This window comes from Macaca mulatta, chromosome 12, assembly GCF_049350105.2.
Source record: "Macaca mulatta isolate MMU2019108-1 chromosome 12, T2T-MMU8v2.0, whole genome shotgun sequence".
In the NCBI taxonomy this organism is placed as follows: Eukaryota; Metazoa; Chordata; class Mammalia; order Primates; family Cercopithecidae; genus Macaca; species Macaca mulatta.
The window spans coordinates 16,937,249-16,948,423 of NC_133417.1; the positions used below are offsets into that span (position 1 = coordinate 16,937,249).

Genomic DNA, 11,175 nt, shown 5'->3' on the forward strand with positions numbered 1-11,175 from the left:
TTTCTGGTCTGCAGGTATTTGAGGGAGAGGCTGGTCCCCTTGGAGACATTCAAGGTCAAGAAGTGGTCTCAATTGCACACAGTCCAGGGCAGCTGTCCAAACTCATGCGTCCACAAAGATCAGACACACATCTGAACCGACGGACAGAATGTTCTGGTAGAGGCAGACTTCCTGGGAAGGCAACACAAGACTCAGCTGACTGAGATGTGTCTCCCTTTGGGGCAGTAGAGGGGGAAGGCTGAGGAGGAGGGGAGACTGAGTGACCCAAGGGAGAGGGGGAGCCTCTGAAGAAGGCCCCTTGAGGACTTCACCAAGTTCACTTTCTCCAGGAAGCCTTCCTGAACGGAGGTCCACTCACACTGTTTATCCAACTGCCCACCTTCCACGTGCTATTCCAGGGCTTCCCACAGGAGGGGCAGCAGGGCTCTGCTCAGGAGGCATCTGATAGGTGAAAACACATGGACTTGAACAGCCTGAATTTGAATCTTGTTTCCAACACTTGGCAGGTGTGCAGCTTGGGTACATTACAGAATCTTTCTGAGGCTGTTTCTTTACCTGCTCGATGGGTTATAGCATCCATTCCCTTGCCATGGCTCAGTCTCACTCCAATCTTGTGATCATTGTTACTGCAAATAAGATCACAGCAGTAATCACTAAATTCATGTTTACAAATCCTTTAAAAACTAAAAAGGACGAGTGGAAGGGAGAGATGCAAGAACTTGACCTTCTGACAACATAGCAGACTGAATTAATGTAGACCCCTCCCTTCTGATACAAACATAGAGCAATGCTATATATAAGCTTACAGATCTTTGGGGGAATATCTTTTGTGCAGTTTTTTACAGTGGTATAATACACATAACACAACACTTACCATGTTAGCCTTTTTTTTTTTTTTTTTTTTTTGTGAGACAGAGTCTCGCTCTTGTCGCCCAGGCTGGAGTGCAGTGGCCGGATCTCAGCTCACTACAAGCTCTGCCTCCCGGGTTTACGCCATTCTCCTGCCTCAGCCTCCCAAGTAGCTGGGACTACAGACGCCCGCCACCTCGCCCAACTAGTTTTTTGTATTTTTTTAGTAGGGACGGGGTTTCACCGTGTTAGCCAGGATGGTCTCGATCTCCTGACCTCGTGATCTGCCCGTCTCAGCCTCCCAAAGTGCTGGGATTACAGGCTTGAGCCACCGCACCCGGCTAGCCATTTTTAAATATGCAGTTCACCGGCGTTAAGTGCCTTCACATTGTTGTGCAATCGTCACCACTATCCACACCCTCACTTTTTTCATCTTGCAAAACTGAAACTCTGCACCCATTAAATAATCGCTCTTCATTCTCCGTTTCTCCAGCCTCTGGAAACCATTATTTTTTTCCTATGAATTTGACTATTTAGGTGCCTCAGATAAGTGGAATCATACAGTAGTTGTCCTTTTGCGACTGCCGCATTTCACTTAGCATACTGTCCTCAACGTTCATCCAAGTCGTAGTGTGTGTCAGAATTTCCTTCCTTTTTGAGGCTGAATAGTATTTCATTCCACGGATATATCATGTCTTGTTTATCCATTTATCTGTCGATAGGCACTTGGATTACTTCCACTTTTTGGCTATTGTGAATGAGGCTGCAATGAACATGGGTGTGCAAATATCTCTTCAGGACCCTGCTTTCAGTTCCTTTGAGTATATACTGAGAAGTAGAATTGCTGGATCGCATAGTAATTCTATTTTTAATCTTTTGAGGCACCTCCATACTGTTAGCAACGGCTGCTGCACCATTTTACATTCTCACCAACAGAGTCCAGGCATTCCAGTTCCTCCACATCTTCGCCAACCGTGTTATTTTCTGTTTTGGTAGTGACCGGCCTAATAGGTGCCGTGTGGTATCTCACTGTGGTTTTGATTTGCCTTTCCCTAATGAGTTGTGATGCTGGGCATCTTTTCATGTGCTTATTGGCCATTCATATATCTTCTTTGGAAAAATATTTGTGTATGTCCTTTGTCCATTTTTGAAGTGAGCTGTTGGTTTTTCTGTTGAATTCTGTAATTATTCTGGGTATATGATTTGTAGATATTCTTCCCATTCTATGGGCTGACTTTCTATTTTGTTGATAACGTCTTTTGATGCACAAAATGGTTTAATTTTCATGTTTTGAATATAGAGCCTGTCTTAAAGGGAATTCCCTGGGCCAGTAACAAACACATAACACAAATTCTCGGGCCAACACCTCAGATGCCCGTGGCTGTTTCCAGCCCAGTTAGAGTCTGCTGGTGCTGGGAGCTGGGGTTGAATGCCCAGTGGGAGCAGGCTATGGCCTTGTGCCTGTGCAGGTGGGCCGCTAAAAAGGAGACCCTTATAGAATGCTAAGACACTTGAAAGGCAGCCACAGTCTGTGACAATGGGACTTGAAAATGCCACCCACTCACCCAGAAAAGAGAGTATGTTCCCTCTGCTTAGGGCTCTGAGTGGGACTTACAAAGTCTTCCGTGACAGTTTAAAGGCCCAAGCCTGTGCCGTGCAGCGATGTGGAGCTTCAAGGCATGCCTGGCAGGAATCCTCAGCCAAGAAACTAACATGAAACCCAGTGCAGAGCCAGGGAAACCCCTGGATCCCTGGAAGAATGGAAAGCCAAACTGCTCTGCAGAGCTTGTTCCACCACCCACACGTGGGACTCTGAAAACAACTCCTGCTGAGATAAACAAGCACACACCCCATGAGGAAGCAAACCCCAGATCCACGCAGGCACCCCAAGAACGAAAACAAGAATAACATGAAAGAGACTACAAACTAATTGTGCTTCAAGTCATTACGGGAAAAAGGACAAGAAAAATTAAGAAGAAACAGGACACTATTTAAAAAAGAAGAGTTAAATTTGCAAAAGCATCAAATAGGACTTCCGCAAATGAAAGGCATGGTTATTGAAATGAAAAACAAACGGCTACAGTCGAAAAGAGAATTGATGAACTGGAAGAAAAAGCAGTGTGATGGGTAGAAAGATTTGTATTGCATGGAGGCCTGATGAGCTGTCTCTGAATCCATGTCTCTGAATTATAAGCTAAGCAAGGAAAAAGTATGTCTCTGTGTGACTGTGAGTGTGTGTGTGTGTGTGTGTGTGTACACATGTGCATCCACATGAAGGATATGTATGTGCATGTACGTGTATGAAGGTGTATGTGAGTGTGCGTGTGTGTGTGCCCACATGAAGGATATGTATATGTGTGCACTTGTGTACACATGCAGGCTGGAAAAGGAGTCACAGATAACGTGACACTGTGGCCCCCGTCAGTTAAGAGGTGATCATCATGACTTTGCTTGGAGATTATGTGTTATCAAGTAGGACATTTTCCAGCATGTTTCACCATTTAAGTGATGGGCTTCAAGTATTTTTAACAATTCTATCAAATCTCCAGCAGTTACATTTCTCCCCTTCTGGGCTGTCAGGAACTCAATGTTGGGACATTGTGGGTACATAGGGCTCCCATTAATAGCTTGCCCGTGTGCTGCCATCGGGGTGGGCGGCTGCTGGCTGGCAGGGAGTGAGCACATTGAAGAGGCACCCCTGTGGATCCTGGCTTTACTGCCTCCCAGCCGACCCTAGAGGCTTCAGCCCTGCCTTGCACCCACTCTGCTCTCATCTTTCCATCATCATCTCAACAGCCATGGAAAAAGCACCTTTTAGTGAGCCTGCTGGGGGAGGTGGCGACTGCACCCCTGTCTCCCCACCCACACCTCCACCCTGCCCTGGACCATCCCTCCAAAGAATAAAGACCACGTTTTTTTTTTTTTTTTTTTCTGAACTGAGCAAACACTGTAGCAGTTATTATGTCTTTTACGAATGTTTGAACAAGCTTGGGGAGGCATGAAAGGAGAATATCTTCACCATGGACAAAATACAACCCTTCGGGAAGAGCGAGGACAGGCACCCCAATCTCTGCAGCTGCGTGGGTGGCGGCCAGCTGTGGCTCATGCCTGGTACTCCAAGGCCTGTGTGACCTTCGGTAAGTCACCTAACTTCCCTAGGCCTCAGCTTCGTGTTTGACAAATGGAGATAAAAAATAGTGTCCCCCGCCAGAGGGTGGGAGGACTGAAGGAGAAAATGCCTGCTGCTGCTGGTGGTGTTTCTCTTGTCTGAACAGCAGCGCGGCTGGCCATGTTCTCTAGCACTGCCTTCGCCTGTGGGCTGGAGGCAGGCAGCAGCAACGCCACCACTCTGCGGGGCTGATTTGAGAGGATGGAGGTCTAGGCCAGCTCAGTGGCTGCCAGCCAGTGCTCATGGGAGGCACAGAGTTCATCCCCTCCCTGCAGCCTCTTCCTCTCTGACCTCGGGGCTGCCAGAGTGCTCTTTAAACTCAAGAATCATGTGACTGCCCATTGCCCACCCCAAAACCTTCCAAGGCTTCCCAGTCCCCTTCGGACAGAACCCACTTTGCTACCATGGATGGATGATCCCGCCTCCTTTTCCAGCCTCAGCTCTTGCCCCTCTTCCTTCCCTCACCACATGCCAGCCACACTCCACCCCAGGGCCTTTGCATGTGCCTTTTCCCTACCCCGGCACTCCCTGTTCTAGCTTTTTGCAAGACGGACTCTCATCTGTTCTGTTTCTCCTAGGAGAGGCCTTCATTGGCTGCTCTATCTGGACCCTTCCCTGCCCAGACCGTTCTTTTATCTCAGTAGCCTGTCCCTTTCCTTCCAAGCCCTTGCCACAGTGTAATTACCCATCGGGTGTGGCCTGCTTTGCCTGTTGTTCTCCTCCCCAAGTGTCCCTGCATTCCATGAGTGCAGGGACTACGTCTGCTCCACTGTCAGGGGTCTCCAGTGTCGTGTGCGGTGCCTGGCATACAATGGGCTTCAATAATTTGGGGTTAGAGTAGACTGAATTAACAAAAACAAAAAACACCGTTTCAGCCCAACTTTGGAACTAATTGGGAGGTTAAAATCCTGGCGGATGGAGATGAAAACACCAGTTTTGACAGGAAGAGGCTGGAGTGGAGGTTGTGGTTTGGTGAGGGGCAGCAACGGGACACGGCCCACGCAGGACTCATCCCCAGGCACCAGCAGCTCTGAAGAGCGCAGCCACTTGCTGAGTGTGTGTTCCCCGGGGGCCCCTCCCGCTCTGGGGTAAGAGGCGGGAGCTGGGGCAGGAGGCTGGGGGAGCTTGGCAGGAATCCCTCCTCACGGGACCTGAGGAGTAGGGGAGAGGCATTGTATCCTCACCCACCACCCCCAGCCTGCACATCAGCGATAGCTGCTGGGTGACAGACATGGAGACCAAGGAGACCAGTGCAGTGGAGTGCTAGGTCCATTCAGAGCAGCGCCAGGGAGAGCGGGGTGAGGGGCTTCCTGGAGGAGGTACCGGGTGTCATGGAGATCCAGGCCTGGCCCTTACAGCCCACTCTCAGGGCCAGTGGCAGGCTCAGTGTGCCCTGGTCCCAAGCGAAGTCACAACTGCAGAGCCCCACGGCATCTGGGCGGGACCAGGGAGGAGTGAGTCCCTTCTTTCCAACAGCCATGGGACCAGCCACATCCCCTCTCCTTTCCAAGCGGATATTCCAGAGAGATCAGGCTCTGTGATTAGGAGATTGAACCATGGGAGGATTAGAAGAGCTCAGGCGCAATGTCTATTAAGCTGTGACGGAGGGACGGCGCCAGAACTGTTTACAAACACAAAGGGGGAATCCGGGCCTGAGGCAGGGCTAGCCCAGGCAGCAACTGACTCTGAAACAGAAAAGAGCACGTCAGTGTCGAGGCGCACACATACACAGGCATTCACGTGCCCGTGCCTGTGTGCTGTGTGTGTTTATGAGGAATTTAGAGTAAACAGATTGCGTATTTATGAGTACATATACAACATACGTACACGACTTACAATGTGTGTTTATAGACAGACGCTCCTACAGCACATGCAAACCCATGCTATGTGTGTGTGGGTGTGGACATAGTACACACAGTGCGCGTGTCCAGAGCTGACCTGCCTAGTTATAGAAATGGCACACAGATACCGGGTGCGTGTGTCTAACCGCATTTCCGTAGAGTATGCATAGGCATGGTGCTTCTACACAGATTTCATGTTAAGGCACACATATACACACCCGTGTAAAGTGTCACTGTATGTTGTGTGGGCACACTCCACAGATGGACGCCTGTACATCAGATGTGTGCCTGGGGCCTCACTCCACTGTGTTATCCGTGTTCATACGTATGTGTGACCTGAAATCAATCCAGAAAGGAAGATGCGCTGGAGTCTACTCTGTTCCCTGAGAAGCAGCCCAGGAGCCTCCTTTTCCTCCTGCAGGCAGCACACGTTATTTATGCAAATGGTCCTAAACAATGAAACTTCCCTCTTCAGCAGCTGCCCGCCCACATGAATGGGCAGGTTCCCTTCCAGAAGCAGGTGATGGCGTCACTGCCAGAAGGAACAACGCGTCCCAAATGAGACCCTGGATGAGACGGAGGCCCAAGTCTACAGTAGGAAGCAGCCCTTGGTCCAGAGAGGGACTTTCTGAGGCTGGTGACGGCCCAGCCGCAGCTTGCTCTGATGCTGCGGTAACCACACCCAGCAGGGAAACAAGGGCACCAGGCCACTCAACCCGGCTGCTGCGGCTGAGGAATCCCGGCTTTTTCAGCCTTCCCCGGGGGCCCCAGCCTAACCTCCAGGACCCTCTCCTTCCACAGCTCCTGAGCCGTTTCTCGTGGAGACTCATCGGACACTGGGTGTGTGAGTCGCTGCAGCTGTGCCCTTCCCACAGGAATGGCCCCTGGGTGGGGCAGCAAGGCAGGTTCTCTGACACGAGATGCCCATCTCGCCTCTCTCCCAGACTTCAGGACGATCGGATAAACACATCATGGCTCTGGGTTCTTCCTAAGGCAGCCCCTTTGCCAGGGGAGAGGGCCTCGGCCCGTGCTGAGCCGTGCTCTGGCAGGGCCCAGGGACAGCAGTAACTCAGAGGGACAGATGCGTCCACGTGGGAGGGGTAAATGGGCTTCAGGTGCTGTGTGGCCTGGGTCCTGCTCCCATCCCGCTTGTTAACCTGTGTCTGTGCAAGTTGCTTTAACTTTTCCAAATCTCACTTCTCCGGTTTACAAAAGACCCCTCTCTCGGAGGGCAGGTGGAAACATTAAACGGCATCATTATGCCAAAAGTGATGTCTTTGTCCATCGGAAAGCCCTACATGAATGTTATTTCACGCAGAGACAATGACAGCAGAACGACTTGATCTTCTAGGCATGTTTTTCTGCATTTTAGAATGTTTGATTTGAGACATACAGGAAGGAGCAGGTTGTTACATAAATGCCCCCTATCAACCCCACTTCCTGGTATATGTGCCCTGTGACCCTCCCACGCTGACCCTGGACTTGGCCATGTGACTCGCTTGGCATTAGCTGAGGTGAGGCCAGTAGAGGGCCAATGAGCTGGGGCTTGCCCTCTGGCAACCTTGGCTGGAGGCCAGCGAGAGGCCATCGCGGACCTCTAGAAGACCTCCAGACGACTGAATAAACGGGGCTGACAAGACGTACCTGCCACAGCGACAGAGTCCTGAGCAGATCTCTGCTTTCCAGTCACCAAGTTTGGGGCAGTTTGCCACTTGGCAACAGGTAACTCATACACAGGGCATCGAAAGCACAGGAAGTTCCTGTCTCCTGCCCAGGGTTCTGGAGAAAGTTAACGGCTGAGCCAAGTGTAGGATTCACACCCCAGGATTTTTCCTGCCTTCCCCAGTTTCTGTGTCTGCTCTTTCTGTAGAGCCTGACATTTCAAGGGCCCTGGGGAAAATGTTGACTAGTTTGGGACCAGACTCAGAATGGCACCTACAAAGAATTATTAATGGCACTGGCATTCCTAAATACTAGGAAGAGAAAGAGGTTTCAAGGTAAGTAAATGGAATTGGAAGGGCCACAAGGGAAATTTTTCTCCTTAAAAAGGGAAACAGCAGATAGAGGGCTCAGGCTGTGAGGTCAGAGGGAACCAGGGTCAAAGCCTAACTCTGGCCTTGGCTTAGTTTGTGCCTTTGGACAAGTTACTTAATCCAGTGAGCCTCAGTTTCCACATTTGTAAGATAGGCATAGTGGTGCCCTCCTATCAAGTCGGCTGTGAAGGTTAAGGAAGCTACACTGTATAAATGCCCTACTCCAAACCCGGGGAGCACACGGAGAAGCTCCTTCTCTCCTGGGGTCTCAGCACCCCCTCACAGGGCTTCCAAAATACTTCTCCAGGGCTCTTGCTAAGATTCAAGGTGTTTGGACCAAGTAGGTGTGACAGTGAGTACAGTCTTCTGTCAGGGGGGCCTGAGCGAGGGGGAGGGAGGCTCAAGGAGGGAGGAGACCGTGCCCCAGAGCCTGTTTTCTGTCTGTCCAGAATGCCTGGTTCAAAGGCAGCTACATCCCCTTGGAGACATTGCTGATCTGGAGACCCTTGACTCTGCCAGCAAGACTCCGTGGCCACACCCTCTTCGCCTTTGATGGCTGACCCATGGCCACAAGGTCAGACGTGCACACCAGAAAGCAGAAACAGTGCTTCCCACAGGCTGGCCAGCCCCGCGGGTCCCTGTGAGCCACACTGGAGCCCACAGCCAGGCCCGGGAGCAAGGAGCAGATGCTCGGCCCTCTTCGATCTGGCTCCTCCACATCCTCCACCTCCCACAGCATGGATCCGCCAGCCCTAAATGAGCAGCTACCATTTGCTGGGGACTTTCTTCCCAGTCTGCAGTCATTTGTTTGGTTATCATATTAGTTTCCTAGGCTGCTGTAACAAAGTGCCACAAACAGGGTGGCTTCAAACAAATGTCTGTCTCACAGTTCTGGAGGCCACAAGTCCAAGATGAAGCTGGCGGCAGGGCCTGCCTCCTCTGAGACTGGCTGGAAGTCTCCCTGCCTCTTCCTAACTCCTGGTGTGGCCGCCAGTCCTTGGTACTCCATGGTCTGCAGTGACATGACTCCCACCTCCGCCCCTGTCGTCTCATGGACTTCTCCCTGTGCGTGTGTCTCTGTCTCTTCTCCTCTTCCAAGGACACGGGCACATAGCACAGAGCCCACCCCACTCCAGGAGGATCTACTCACAGTTACTGGATTGCATCTGTAAAGATCCCATCTCCAAGTAAGGTCACGGTCACATGTACCAGGGTCTAGGACTTCCACATCTCTTTTGTGGGGACGCAATTCAACTCCCAACAGGTTTACAGTAAAAACGTGTCAAGGGCTTCTCTACAGTAAGCATAATAATAGTGATATTATCATAATAAAGTGCTTATTTTGCCCCAGGGACCATTCTAAAAATTTTACACGTATTAATGGACTGAAATTCTCAATGAGTAGATATTGTTATTACCTCCATTTTATAAGGAAGGAAACTGAGGCACAGAGAAGTAAATAAATAAATGGCTTCACCGGTGCCCTAGGCTGCCTCCTCAGCCCCCGTCATTCAGTGGAGGGTCTTGCCTGGTGGGGTGCAAGCAAGCACGTTCAAAAGCCGTTCCCTCCTCCTCCTCTTTATCTGCTCATCTCTTGGTCTAGGCACCGATCTCTCATGCTGTGAATCACGTGGACTGGCCCTGGTGTTCAGGCTGCTTCTTTTAAGGCTTTGCTTCATGATCTTAATAATGATCAGAGTGATGTGTTCATTCAAAACATCCCATTGAGGTGTCCTGAGCCCCTTTGAGGAGTGTGGTAAGGGGTGGCTGCTCCCCTGCTCCCCCAGTCATTTTCTCTGCAATGTTACATACTTGGATACTGCGGGACATGAGGTGTAGAAGACCCCATCCCTGCCCTCAGAGTCTGTTTGTGGTTAAGTCAGAGGGAAACTGAGGTCCCAGAGGTTGGGACATAGCCAGAATCACACAGTAGTTGGTGCAGGGACAAGACAGGGTCCCAGTGCTCACCCCCACCAAGGCCAGGCTCTGCCCAGCCCCAGCCCCATGCTGCATGTTCCTGGAGGGAACAGTCACCAATGGGCAGACATGGATGCTTTTCTAAAACTCCCTTGAATGGAGACAGGAGGGAACAGTTTGGGGACAGCCCATCCCAGAGGTCAGGGTCACATTTGGGGGTAGAAGTGCCCAGGCTTTGCCCATCTCTAACATTGTGACTGTGCCCGCTGCCATGCCAGATGTCTCCAGGAGACGGCCTTGCGGTCAGCCTGGAGGCCAGGGCAGGACTGATCTGCTGCCCTCCCCCTCGGACAGGGATTTCACACCCAGGAAAATAATTTCCTGGTAAGGAGATTAGAAGGCATCGCCCGCTCTCGGGAACAGGATGGGGCCCGGGTGAGGCAGGAGAGGAACAGCGGGAGAGGCCGGGGGGCAGGCGGGGGCACGGGAGGAAGTGTCACTGTCAATCAGGGCGCTGACCCATCTAATCCAGCCTCCCGGCTCTCCTGATCCCAGGGACAGATGCCGGGTAAAAAGGTGCAAACTCGGCGGGCCCAGCCCTCCCCGCAGGCCTGCAATACGGGCCCCTCTGTGGAGAGCCGGCTTAATCTTGCCAAGAGATAAGCTGTCCAAAAGACGCTCTCCGCGACTCCCATGCGCTTCCGCTGCGCCTCACGTGCAGAGCTGCGGTAAATAACGCCGGGTACAGCACATTCCCTTCAGTCAGGGGGAGTCATGCATTTGGTGGAGGCTGTGATAGGAGTTGGGGAACTTCCAAGAACTTCCCTCAATGGTGAGGTCTCATTCATTCACTCAAGAAGCGTTTACTGATCTAACATGTGCCAGGATGCGATGAGCTCATAGTCCTGAAAAGGCATGGTAGGTACATGCATAGGATTACACCACCACCATCCATCCATCCGTCCATCTGCCCATCCATTCCAGACTAGGCTCCCAGATTGGCCAGGAACAGACTTAAAGAGAAGTGGCCAGAAGCCTCACTCACATCCCATCCAGTCCCCTGTTGAGCAGTGAGCCTAGGATGCAATTTACATCTTGATGAGGGGCTCTTCTTCATGCAATGCTCTTTGATCTAATTCTATGCATGCTTGCAATTCAAGTCACTTACATCAGGAGACTCCTTGGGCCCTGGAGATGCCAACAGAGAGGTGGCCAGGCGGGGCTTGAGCACTGAGGTACCCATACTTAAGAAGAAGCTACCAAGAAGACCAGCAGTGTGCTGGGTGCAGCAACCCCAAGCTGCCAGGGGCAGGTGGAGGGGGGCAGAGATGCCCCAGCAGCCAGGGCCCAGCCCTTCCTGTTTATT

At 51.5% G+C, this 11,175-nt stretch overlaps 1 long non-coding RNA gene across 1 annotated transcript; it reads left to right on the forward strand.

Moving 5' to 3' along the window:
• The first annotated feature begins 6,524 nt into the window (after nt 1-6,524).
• LOC114671502 (uncharacterized) lies at nt 6,525-9,379 on the forward strand. The gene is made up of 2 exons (XR_013402318.1): nt 6,525-7,581; nt 8,342-9,379. It is a non-coding gene; the product is annotated as an uncharacterized LOC114671502 (long non-coding RNA).
• Nucleotides 9,380-11,175: the final 1,796 nt, after the last annotated feature.